This window comes from Ranitomeya variabilis, chromosome 3 (assembly GCF_051348905.1).
Source record: "Ranitomeya variabilis isolate aRanVar5 chromosome 3, aRanVar5.hap1, whole genome shotgun sequence".
NCBI lineage: Eukaryota > Metazoa > Chordata > Amphibia > Anura > Dendrobatidae > Ranitomeya > Ranitomeya variabilis.
In genome coordinates, this window is record NC_135234.1 from 160113716 (window position 1) to 160127356 (window position 13641).

The 13641-nt window shown below is 41.8% G+C and overlaps 1 protein-coding gene across 1 annotated transcript in view; it reads right to left on the reverse strand.

Annotated features, from left to right (window-relative positions):
* Positions 1–12483: 12483 nt before the first annotated feature.
* TSPAN7 (tetraspanin 7) overlaps positions 12484–13641 on the reverse strand; it is a 122473-nt gene continuing 121315 nt past the window's right edge. Inside the window, exon 8 of the mRNA XM_077294775.1 lies at positions 12484–13497. The gene's annotated coding sequence lies outside the window, so the exon portion shown is untranslated. The remainder of the gene's footprint in view (positions 13498–13641) is intronic.

Sequence of the window (13641 nt, forward strand, 5' to 3'; positions counted from 1 at the left end):
AGAAGCAGTGGAGCTTTAGGCCGGCGTCACACTAGCGAGTTTTACGGACGTAAGAGCGCAGAAAATACGTCCGTAAAACTCGCCAAACAAACGGCACAATTATTCTCAATGGGTCTGGTCCTATCAGCCGTATATTACGGATCCGTATTATACGGCTTTCTACGGCCGTACAAAATCGCAGCGTGCTGCGTTTGTCAGCGTATTGCGCAAATAAGACGCCAATGAAAGTCTATGGGGGCGAGAAAAATACGGATTCCACACGGACCAGCAGTGTGACTTGCGAGAAATACGCAGCGGTGTTAGTGAAAAGCCGATAATTCAATTGCCGGCTTTTCATTTCTCCTTCCCCAACCCGACAGGATATGAGACATGGTTTACATACAGTAAACCATCTCATATCCCCTTTTTTTTTGCATATTCCACACTACTAATGCTAGTAGTGTGTATGTGCAAAATTTGGGCGCTGTAGCTGCTAAAATAAAGGGTTAAATCGCGGAAAAAATTGGCGTGGGCTCCCGCGCAATTTTCTCCGCCAGAGTGGTAAAGCCAGTGACTGAGGGCAGATATTAATAGCCAGGAGAGGGTCCATGGTTATTGGCCCCCCCGTGGCTACAAACATCTGCCCCCAGCCACCCCAGAAAAGGCACATCTGGAAGATGCGCCTATTCTGGCACTTGGCCACTCTCTTCCCACTCCCGTGTAGCGGTGGGATATGGGGTAATGAAGGGTTAATGCCACCTTGCTATTGTAAGGTGACATTAAGCCATATTAATAATGGAGAGGCTTCAATTATGACACCTATCCATTATTAATCCAATTGTCTGAAAAGGTTAAAAAACACACACACACGTTATTAAAAAGTATTTTAATGAAATAAACAAACAGGTTGTTTTAGTATTTTATTGCTCTCTCAATCCATCCGGAAGACCCTCGCTTGGCAAAATAATAAACCAACAATATTCATACCTTCGGATGAACTGTCAGGTCCCACGAAGTAAATCCATCTGAAGGGGTTAAATCATTTTACAGCCAGGAGCTGCGCTAAAGCACTCGCTCGTGGTTGTAAAAACCCCGGGTGCTGAAAGGAAAGCAGGGTGATCTGTACTTACATTGAGTTGCGGTGAGGCGCCCTCTGGTGGATGTTCTCATGAACTGCAGCCTTGGAAAAGTTCCCACGCTTGAGTTCATGTGAGTTCATCCACCAGAGGGCACCTCACCGCGACTCAATGTAAGTACAGATCACCCTGCTTTCCTTTCAGCACCCGGGGTTTTTACAACCACAAGCGAGTGCTTTAGCGCAGCTCCTGGCTGTAAAATGATTTAACCCCTTCAGATGGATTTACTTCGTGGGACCTGACCGTTCATCCGAAGGTATGTATATTGTTGGTTTATTATTTTGCCAAGCGAGGGTCTTCCGGATGGATTGAGAGAGCAATAAAATACTAAAACAACCTGTTTGTTTATTTCATTAAAATACTTTTTAATAACGTGTGTGTTTAACCCTTTCAGACAATTGGATTAATAATGGATAGGTGTCATAATTGACGCCTCTCCATTATTAATCTGGCTTAATGTCACCTTACAATAGCAAGGTGACATTAACCCTTCATTACCCCATATCCCACCGCTACACGGGAGTGGGAAGAGAGTGGCCAAGTGCCAGAATAGACGCATCTTCCAGATGTGCCTTTTCTGGGGTGGCTGGGGGCAGATGTTTGTAGCCATGGGGGCCAATAACCATGGACCCTCTCCTGGCTATTAATATTTGCCCTCAGTCACTGGCTTTACCACTCTGGTGGAGAAAATTGCGCGGGAGCCCACGCCAATTTTTTCCGCGATTTAACCCTTTATTTTAGCAGCTACAGCGCCCAAATTTTGCACATACACACTACTAACATTAGCAGTGTGGAATATGCAAAAAAAAGGGGATATGAGATGGTTTACTATATGTAAACCATGTCTCATATCATGTCGGGTTTAGGCAGGAGAAATGAAAAGCCGGCAATTGAATTAACGGCTTTTCACATATATCGCGCTGAATTAAATATAAATACATAATATATATATGTGTGTCTCAATGAGATATATATATATATATATATATATATATATATATATATACACACACACACACACTGTATATATGTTTTAACGGACATTTGAGCGCATAAATCCATTAGATGACGGTTTTGCAAGCCTGCCAGAAAATATCGCAGTACAGATGCCATACGGATTACATACGGAGGATGCCATGCGCAAAATACGCTGACACACCCTGCCTACGGAGGACATACGGATCACTATTTTGGGAACATTTCTCCGTATTACGGCCATAAAAAACGGACCGTATTGTCTTACGCTGAGTGTGACGCCGGCCTTACACTTCACTAATGCACAATCATATCTGAAGACATCAACAGGACAGAAGTAGGACCGTGCTTTTCCTTTCGACTGAAAATGGGACGAAAAAAAATAGCCGGGTGTCAAAAATGATGGCCGAAGGTGAGGCTCATGGTGGGATCAAGAACATCTCTTGATTGATAATTTTCTTTTGCCAGAAGATAGCCATTACTAGTGTAACAATGAAGTAATAGCCATTACTGAAGGTTGAGGGGGATTAAGTTTTGGTTGGCTCTGATGTAGGGGGCATTTCTGGCCCCAAAATAACACCCCTTAGTCTCTTGAGGTCTCTTCTAACATCACCAGAAGTCTAGAATAGCTAAAAAGTATATTCATGGCCACGACTACTAGCAACTAGCTGTTTATTTATCAGTGGATGTAACAATGGAGGCCTGAGGTCCTGCAATGCCTGCATTCCTGCAATGCCTGCATATGAGGAAAGAAACATAGCAAACCAAAAAAATTACACTACACTTCTAATTAGAGGTATTTGTTACTATTATTACTACAACTACTACATATTGGGATAGGATCATGGAGCTGGGAATATCCCTTTAAGTAGGGGATTTCTGGCAGCATTATTATGTGCTTCACCTATATTAACCCCTTTCTGCCAGCTGACGGAATAGTACGTCAGCTGGCAGATCTCCTGCTTTAAGGTGGGCTCCGGCGGTGAACCCACCTTAAAGCCGCGACATGTCAGCTGTTTTGTACAGCTGACATGTGCGCGCAATGAGCGCGAGCGGAATCGCGATCCACCCGCGCCCATTAACTAGTTTAATGCCGCCGTCAAGCGCTGACAGCGGCATTTAACTAGCGCTCCCGGCCGCGCGGCCGGAAGTGCTCGCACCGCTGACCCCCGTCACATGATCGGGGGTCAGCGGTGCATTGCCATAACAACCAGAGGTCTCCTTGAGACCTCTATGGTTGTTGATGGCCGATTGCTTTGAGTGCCACCCTGTGGTCGGCGCTCAAAGTACACCTGGATTTTCTGCTACATAGAGGTGATCTGTACTTCACCTCTATGTAGCAGAGCCGATCGAGTTGTGCATGCTTCTAGCCTTGTATGGCGGCTATTGAAGCATGCCAAAATTTTAAAAAAGTGTTTAAAAATATAAAAAAAATAAAAAATATATAAAAAGTTCAAATCACCCCCCTTTCGCCTCAATCAAAATAAAACAATTAAAAAAAATTAAACATACACATATTTGGTATCGCCGCATTCAGAATCGCCTGATCTATCAATAAAAACAAAGGATTAACCTGACCGCTAAATGGCATAGCGAGAAAATAAATCAAAACGCCCAAATTATGTTTTTTTGGTCGCCGCGACATTGCATTAAAATGCAATAAAGGGCGATCAAAAGAATGTATCTACAGCAAAATGGAATCATTAAAAACGCCAGCTCGGCACGCAAAAAATAAGCCCTCACCCGACCCCAGATCATGAAAATTGGAGACGCTACGGGTATCAGAAAATAGCGCAATTTTTTTTATTTTTTTTTAGCAAACTTTGGAATTTTTTTTCACCACTTAGATAAAAAATAACCTAGACATGTTAGGTGTCTATGAACTCGTTATGACCTGGAGAATCATAATGGCAGGTTATTTTTAGCATTTGGTGAACCTAGCTAAAAAGCCAAACAAAAAACAAGTGTGAGATTGCACTTTTTTTGCAATTTCATCACACTTGGAATTTTTTCCCCATTTTCTGTTACACGGCATGGTAAACCCAATGGTATCATTCAAAAGTACATCTCGTCCCGCAAAAAATAAGCCCTCACATGGCCATATTGATGGAAAAATAAAAAAGTTATGGCTCTGGGAAGGAGGGGAGAGAAAAACGAAAACGAAAAAAGCTCCGGGGGTGAAGAGGTTGATATCTTTTTACTTGGGACTTACTGCATGTCCGCTATATTGTTTTTGCTGTATTTTGGTGTATTTTGTACTCAATAAAATGATATGTTTGCATTACGCAGGGGTGCTTGTCAAGAAGTAATCCCTTTTTTCTCTACTTATTTTTTTTTGGTGCATTAATGCTAATCCCAGCCAGCTTCACCAAAGTAGGCAGAAAATGGGCAGAATGAGAGCATGGTAATGTCCAACCATCTAATTTATGTTTACTCGTGGCATACGTTATGCCAGAAACCTGGCACACATCACTTGTAAGAGGTTCTTAATTAATTAAGTGGCATGTGCCTCTTAATTAACCAGGAGCCTCTTACTTTACCATGCCTCTTCATTGAGACTGGCATGTACAATGCCAGTCGCAATGAATCAGTGTGTATTTGCTGCAATCTTCCAATCAGGGGCGGCTGGCTAGCAAACTTTGGCCTGGGGGGCAATCACAAAGCAGTGGCCTTTGAGTTCAGCAGCCCATCTTTAGCTTGCTTATTTCTGGTACCTGCATTAAAGCACCAGAGGTAACAGGCTTTAAAGACAATGGCTGGAACATGAATATGGGAACAGAACAGCGCTTACTACATGGTGTTAGGCTAGGTTCACATTGGGTTAAAGCAGCCCGTTCAACACTTGCGATAAACGGGCTGCGTTAACGCAAGTGCTGACATGCCATCGCGCTAGCGCAGATAGAGCTAGCAGATGCTCTATCTGCGCTAGTGGTGATGGACCCGGGAAATGCTGCAGCCTATGTCCGAGGGTCCGTCACTCAATGACGGCACATTGCTAGGGCACACCCATTTTGGGCGTGCACTAGCGATGTGCCCGAAATAGGGCTTAATGGCAGCGTTAACGGACTACGTTACACTGTTATGCTGCGGTGTAACGCAGTCCGTCTAACGGACTGCTTATAACGTAATGTGAACCCAGCCTTAGGGGTTGATACGCTTAGCTGCTTACTCAGGTTTATTAAAGTCTCCATAGACCAAGGCAGGCTTCAGAAAACAAAACCAGAGTCTTCCTGGATTAACAGAAAAACAAAACAAACAAAGTTCAACAGAGTCCTTTCTCTGCTGGTTTCAACCTGCAGACACCACACACTGTCCTCAGCTCCTCCTTGGAGCTACATGGGAGTGTTTCCTCTCCCAAGACACCACTGACTGAACCACAAGTCCAGGTATACATCACATGTACTAGTCATGTGATCATGACATCACTGCAGGTCCTCATACACCAGCAGGTCCTGCAGGGAAAAGGGGTACAGTGAGCACCCTCCCTCCAGCACTGTGTGTGCTCACATAAAACCAGCCCATTAAACTCTAATACCTCTCAGCACCTAGTGTGCTGGAAACACAAAAATATTCCGGTTTCACATCACTGACTGTTGCATGCGCAGTGACAAGTACCTCCCTTCCTCCACAAAGCCAGTGACTCTGTCACAATGGATACTGCAACAGAACAGAGCTTACTGCATAGACACAAGAACAGAACGGATCCTACACAGATACAGTACCAGAACTGAACCTACTACATAGATACAGGAACACAACTGAACTTACTACATACATACATGTGAAATAAGTATTGAACACGCTACAAATTTTCTAAAGGTACATTGACATGAAATTCCCACCAGATGTCGGTAACAACCCATCCAATCCACACATGCAAGGAAATCATGTGTTACTCACTGCGCTTGTAACATCACCACTCCACATGCAGTTTGCCTACTTACAATCACGTGCCAGCTGCTTTGTCTCTATGCAAATTGCATAAGGATTGGTAATGTGATGAAAGCAGAGAGTGTCAGAACAGCCGAATCCTAATAGTGCTTAACACTGTGTTGGGAGTGATATCCGACAAGTGTCCTGGACATCTCTTTAAAGGGAACCTGTCCCTTCGAGAAACGCTATTTATTAGCAGATATGGGTTTAATCTACAGGTATTTAGAGTTTAAAGCCTGATTAGCTGGCTTACTGTGAAAGCGTTGGCTACAAAGAGAAAATTAAGTTTTATTCTCCCTGCTGCCATTCGCTTCCTGTTATTCAATCGGTGCAAGAAGCCCTTACAGTCACCACTCACTAGAAAGTGAGCTTGCTGTAATAACGTGCCAGGATTAAGGCTGGGTTTCATAAAACTACCAACATTGGCAGTAACATATGACAATCCATCAGCAACACGCAAATGTGTTGCGTGTGCTGATGGGAGCTGGTGAGTGTATGCAACAGCCATCTAAATGCCGCTATTAATGACTGACAAGGGCAATTCACTATTTCAAACAGCAGCAATCAAGGCGAGCTCTGATCACTGAACGTTACAGGCAGATGCTGGCTGTGAATCGCATCCATCTGCCTGGTATTGAGCAGACTCAGCTGTGTACAAGCACATCCCTATCGTGACATAGTCACGTCAATGTGCGCACAATGTGTGTCCTAAACTTGGAAAGACAAATGAAATTCCTTAACACTAATTTTGAATGATCGCTTATAGATTTAGTAAATGTGCCCTAAACAAATGAATGTTTTTACGCACCACAATACGCTATTACATACAACAGAGGCAGATCTAGGTTATCTGGTACCCAGGGTAAGAAGTCAAGTGGTTTGAGTAGCTGTCATGTGATCGCTTATATGCGATTTACATACTCAGTCATGTGCCAACTAGCTTCTTTTCAGAATTCTCTCATTCTTGTTCAGTGAAATACTACTGCCTCTGCTTCACTGAGAAAAGCATCAAGAAAAACTAGTGGTCACGTGACCGTAAATATGAAAATCGCATATAAGTGGTCATATGATGATCGTCGGACCCAGCAAGCAGAGCCAAATCCTCACAGTATATTACATGCTGTTAGGATTGGGCATGTTACAGTGCTTGTTTTATTTAAAAGGGGTTCTCCAGATTTGTGATTAAAGTCTGCAGTCACTGTCACAGTTCGTGTACTGCACACTTACAGAATGCTCCCATGCCAGTGGAAAAAGTGGACGGTCATGTGAGTGCAAGTATGCAATTTGCTTCCGGACACGTTCCAACAAAAGGTGTTCGACTTCACTTGTATTGAGCAAGGCATTGCATGTCTAGTCGGCAGAAGAGACCTCCCAGTCTCACGGTCGGCATCAGAGAATCCTGGCAGCATGCACTATGAGAATTCAAAAGTCAGAGTGACTGCAGACTTTCATCACAAACTTGGACAGCCACATTTCCAGTTTTTAGAGAGTCCTGTATTTCAGCTGATGTTATTTGTGGGCTTTTCTTTGTATCCTGAACAATTTTCCTGGCAGTTATGGACAACATTTTTGTTGGTCTACCTGACTGTGGTTTTGTTTTTACAGAGCCCCCGATTTTCCATTTGTTAATCACAGTTTGAATGCTGCTGACTGGCATTATCAATTCCTTGGATATCTTTTTGAATCCCTTTACTGTTTTATACAGTTCAACTACCTTTTCCCATAGCTCCATTGACAATTCTTTTGCTTTCCCCATGACTCACAATCCAAAAACTTCAGTGGCTGGATGAAAGATGCAAGAGTCTGTCTGGATCCCAGAAACACTCAGCTTTTATGCACACACTGATTACAAGCAAACAGGTCACAGGTGAGGATGTTACCTTTAGTAGCCATTCAAACCCATTTGTGTCAACTTCTGTGCACGTTATCAGGCCAAAATCACAAGGGTAAACTTTTGATCAGGGTCATTTGGATGTTTTGGGTCATGATTTAAAAAGAGAAAACACAGTAGTTTGACAAGAAATGGCTTCACCCAACCAATAACCATGGGTGGTGAAAAAGTTTTGGTGTTATCACTCACATTTTCCGAAAAGAGGCCAAGAAAGCAAAAATTCTGCCGGGGTATGTTAACTTTTGAGCACAACTGTACATGTGAACAAGTATAAAGATTTCAGTTCACGTCTACTTGCAAGTTAAGAGCATTATGGGGTCCGTGGTTGTTGTGTGAACGGGTGTGTGGCCACAAGGAGCAGATTGACCTAAAAATTATGCCACAATACGGATTCTACCTGAAGCCAATTGTAAAGTATGTCTTTAACCCCTCTACGTAAAAGATTAAAGCTAGGGACCTATATAAACGGTGGACGCTACATGTGGTACCAGCTGAAAAGGCTACTAATACCAGATTTAAGAGCAAAGTGCTATAAAAGGAGTGATTGTGAATTCTCATTATAAAGTTTTTCTTAAATCAAAGATTTTTTTTTTAAAATAAATGTGTTAATATTCCAAGATATATCAAACATCCTTTTTGATTTTGTTTAAGATTTCTGGTAAATTTGCTCCCTTCAATTATACATGGGAAATTATTTGGCTGATTGATCCTTGTAAATTGTATGATTTATGAATAGTTTAGACATTGGTGTCCAGCTCGATGATTCATTTGGCAAACATTCAGCAGAATGCTTCTATAAAACATAGAATACAGTTCAATAAGCAGAGATTAACTAACTGATTTACTGACCATCTCTGTATGCTGACTCTTAAGATTGTGGGGCTCTAGTCTACAATGAACATGGAATTGATCATTTCTTGCATGACAGTTCTGGATCAAAAGAGTGATTTGGTTTTTTTGCACAAGTCATATTTGTGTAAAAATGAGACTTACAATCAATAGATTCATAATGATAATACTTATGAGCCATGACGGTTAGCATGTATTCCTTCCTAAACACAACATGTTTCCCCTTGTTAGTCTCAAGGTTCATCAGGAGGATCGGTGGAGATAGGAATGTTCTATCACAAAGGCCACAAGGATGCGCAGAGCACATTATTATTTGAATAAAAATAAGTTCCATCATTGGATTTGTTTAAAAAAAAAATGTTCCTGTGCTGAGGAAGCAAGAGAGTATACAGACATAATACGGGATTGAAGCGGATTCTTTGAGGTAAAACATTGCTTAAAAACAGGCAATGAAATGTTTTGCCTCACAAAAAGAATCAGCTGTGATCCCATGCTGTCCTGTCTGTATACTCTTGCTTCCTCCCCTGCCCAGGAGATGTGCTATGATCAGACCATGTTCCTGCACCATCAGACACGGCCATTACACAATACACAGCAGGGGCACATTTATAAGATTATCTTAGCACAGGAACATTTTATTTAAGCACATCCAATTGTGGAACTTATTGTTATTCCAAGATCTATTGATTAAAATGCATTTGTTCATGGCAAACCCCACTTAATGCTTAGCTCGAAGCATATTAATATTCAGTATGTCCAATCCTTTGACTAAAATTTGCCTTCGGGGAACAGTTGAAGACTCGTTCAGATGCAAGTGATTTTTCTTGTGGGTAAAAAATGGTCTACAATTCATAGGTGTTTTGGTTCAGATTTTAGGCAGTGTGTCAGATTTTACCACCAGAGTCTCTTTATTTTTTCTCGTATGAAAAAAAACAAAAACAAAAAAACAGTCCTTGAAAAATGGACAGCACATGGATCGCATCAGAGTGCGGTCTGATTATTTTCATGGACTCAGACTTCAATCGGCAAGTTTGACCTGTGTCTCAGATCAAAACCTGACACTCAGTTTTTCTTCATGTGCTCCGCCTCTTTCTCCAATTTCTTCCCTCCTTTCCAGACATCTATAACCAACAAGTATAACCTGACCCCTCAGAGCAGACCGATTTATAGACAGATTTGAACAGTTTTTCAGAGTGAATGATCGTAGCAGGAGAAAATTAGTGTGGCGGAAGCATTTTTCTGTAAAAATATATATTACAAAGCTTTTCATCTTCGATCATACTGTTGATTTATAATAAAAAAAAATATTACCAATGTAGTTACTCTTTAAGGCACAATAAAAAGTTTGTATTACGATCAGTGTTTTGCATCAGTAATAATAAACCAAAACAGGGAATGAAACAAAATACCATGGGCTGTGTCAAGTATAAGCATATATGAGTTAATACTTATGGAAACAGTGACCGATGTCCGGCTGCAGCTCTAGAGTTTATAACAAAAAACTTCCTGAAATAGAACTAGAAAAAGTCTACTGCCCAAATGACTGTCACTTACTGTATGGAGTGCCAGGCTCGAATTTATGCTGCCCGTGGTTTGGGCACCATGTGTCACGACTCTGTTGTTGGGTGTCAGCAACGCTAGGGGTGACCTAGCTCACCCTGTTCTCCAGATTACTTCTGATGGTGAAGACACTAGGGCTACATACCTTGCCTTAGCTCCTGAATCCGCCTTCAGTCTGTACCCCTCTCCCACCCAATGAAGAGGGGAGTAGCAGTGTACAGTAATACACCAACCATAACAAGGTAATACGAAAAAGGATAAAGGAAAATACCAATCATACAAATACACACACAAACAACAGAGGAATGCACTAGGGAGTGGAGGATGCGGTTAAACCAAAGTAGGAAAAACAAGATGTAAGGGATCTCACAGGGGAAGGGGGGGGGGGGGAGTTGACTTCGCTCACCTCGAGGGAGGGGAGAGAAGGACCGAGCAGGGATCGGCTCTCTGGCGCCACCACTTGCCTCAGGTCAATCAGGGAACTGCACTGAGGGCAAATAGTCGCCTTATAGGTACGAGTTAGTGAGGCGCTCCCAGTGAGGGGGAATATATATCATCAGTCCAGCCTGGGGATATATATCTAAACTTCCCGGCCGTCACTGCCAGAGCTCCTCACTAAAACAGTATGGTATTTTGCCACCAATTTCTCATTTAAAATAAGCCCCATCCGACAGCAGGCTTATCCCAGGTCAGGAACCAACCCTGGGGTAGCGTATAACATGACCAACGGAGTGTGCAGACGTGGGGATTCGTGGATCGAGATAAAAGAGCAGCCCAAGATTAATTTTATATTTATTCGCCGAAGAGGCGTACTAGAAAATACAGCTATACATACAAGAGCAAATATATACAGTCAGGAGTGTAGTACAAGGATAGGGTATAGACAAGATGCAATTACCGTGTTATGTAGCATGTGACCACAGGGAGGCGCTGATGGATCACAGGTCCAAATCTTAGTTACAGGCTTTCCGGGCTGCATCAGCAAACGTAACCTCCGGCCATCAGAAAAACGCAGTCCAAAATGAGGGGCTGCCTTATATCTCCTAGGCTGCTACCTCACACATCTGCTCCCACCCCTGGGTGGTGCAGCCTCTCTCCTCCCATGTCTGAGAATATGATTTTCTGCCTAGAACTGTGGCTGGCCCATATCTTTGCGCCCGAAGCTCTATATGGGTTGGTTGTACCGCCACTGGGTTCTGCTGTATTTTATCTGCGCATAGAGACTAAATATGACTACAGTATGTAATTATTGCTAGCTATACTTTATAACTACATGATCCAGAGTGCTACAGGTGGCTAACTAATATGTGCACGTGGGAAAAGGAACGCCGATTCAGAATATGTGCTTGGTTCATCATAGACATATTGCATTCTGTTATAAGTTATTTTCCATATTTAATAACTCATAGCTTTGCTGTGCCATGTGCTTGGTCACACAAAGAGGTTCAGGTTTCTATAGTTGCAAAAGAGTTCGCACCCTTGTGTTAACAGCTTTAAAAGAGCTTCTCCTAGCTCGTTTAATTAAAAGAAAACAAGGAGCCTGTGGAATCCAAAGGGTGGGGGGCACATTCAAGATGTCCTGAACTTAGAATCCAAAATGGATTGTCCCTTGTCCCTCACACAAGGGAATTATTACACACTCAAAACCTAGCAAACGTCTCAGATAAACCCAACAAACGCGTTCTCAAACAACCACCAACCTCCAGCCATGCAGCATAAACTAGATCTGACAATGAGTGCTAGACAGGGCCCAGATTATATAGGAGATGGGAGTGGCTAACCGTGCACAGCTGAGAGCTTAAATGATCCCAGAGCTCTCAACTGAGCAGATTAACCCCTGCACTGCTAAAATAAATGTATACTGTTTAATATGAAGGTGAAGTGCTTGCTTCTAATCAGTGCAGGAGTCAGAACAATCAGATGCTGCAGTCTTCTGGCTCCTCTCTGTTGCGGTAAACCAGTGATACCATGAATTAAATGACAGGTTACCTTTAACAGGTAAAATTCTGAACACACTATTGCATAATGATACCAAAAACTGCAGATCTAATTAACAAAAATTCGGCAGTGACATGAGGCCACTTAGAATGTATAAAATGACTAGGACGGTATGAAATCAAATGTTTTTTAAGGTAGGTTATAAATAAAAGTAACAAAATATTTCTTTGTAGTTCAGTTTATTTATATATTTATCACAAATGCTCACAATATCAAAGCATTGTCCTCAGCATGCTAGATGGAGACATTATAAGAAAAAAATTATCATATTTTCTAATTTTATATTTAAAAAGGTCTGAACATTTCCATTATCTGTCCTTACCCAAGTTTTCACACTTTTCTGAAAATATCAATTTGGTTGCTATACTTCCAAAGCAACATGTGGGGAACAAAACTGGAGGAACATTAGGTAGGAATAACGAAAGGAATCGGCATGACGGCACAATTGAGGTTAGCTGTACACTAAAGGATAAAAAAGCATCAATATATTGCCTTCACAGTAAGCAACAACAGTTTAGTAACAGTGAAACACAAAAATTTGGAATCTGAAGCAAATAATTCACTAGACAAAGATCATTAGCATTAGGCATACAGCACAGAGTAAGAATCCAGGGTGCAGCCTAGCTTTAGGCCTACTGGATGCCATTCAAAGCACAACATAGCTCAACATGACTCTTCAAGTATTGTAATATCACAGATTTATTTTAAGTAATGTGGTATATGGCAAAATAAAAAAAGAAGTATGCCTTGTAAATAAATATATAGAGATATATATATAAAAAAGATTAGATAGGCTATATTTGTTTTTCTCACGTACTGATTTATATAAACGTATAGAACATTTAATAAATCGTTGGTAAGGACGTCTCCGTCCCTTCGCTTGTATCAGCCACTGCATGCACAGCCAGGTCGAGGCAGTTAATGGATTATCATAGTAACAATACAACTACAGTATGACTAAAGAACACACATAGTGCCATCATACGAAAAGCCTTCCCGGGAGGAAGTGTGCAGTTAGACACTATATAGGCTACTCTTCATGGCACAACTTTACTGGAACGGATGGTTACACTACAAAATGGGAACACGGAGTGCTTGGTAAATGTGTCGTGTGCTCTAACATTCTGTAAATTCCTTCTTGATTCCTTCAGCTTCTCATGTAATAATGGGTGGATCCTGGGAAGACAAAGAAACAATGTATCACATACTTGCCACTAAATATATTCAATAACTTGCCTTTTTTTTAACAAAAAGAAAAAACAACACAGGCAAAAGGAGAACCACACTTTGGACTCATGCACATAGCAGAACTCAGGGTAT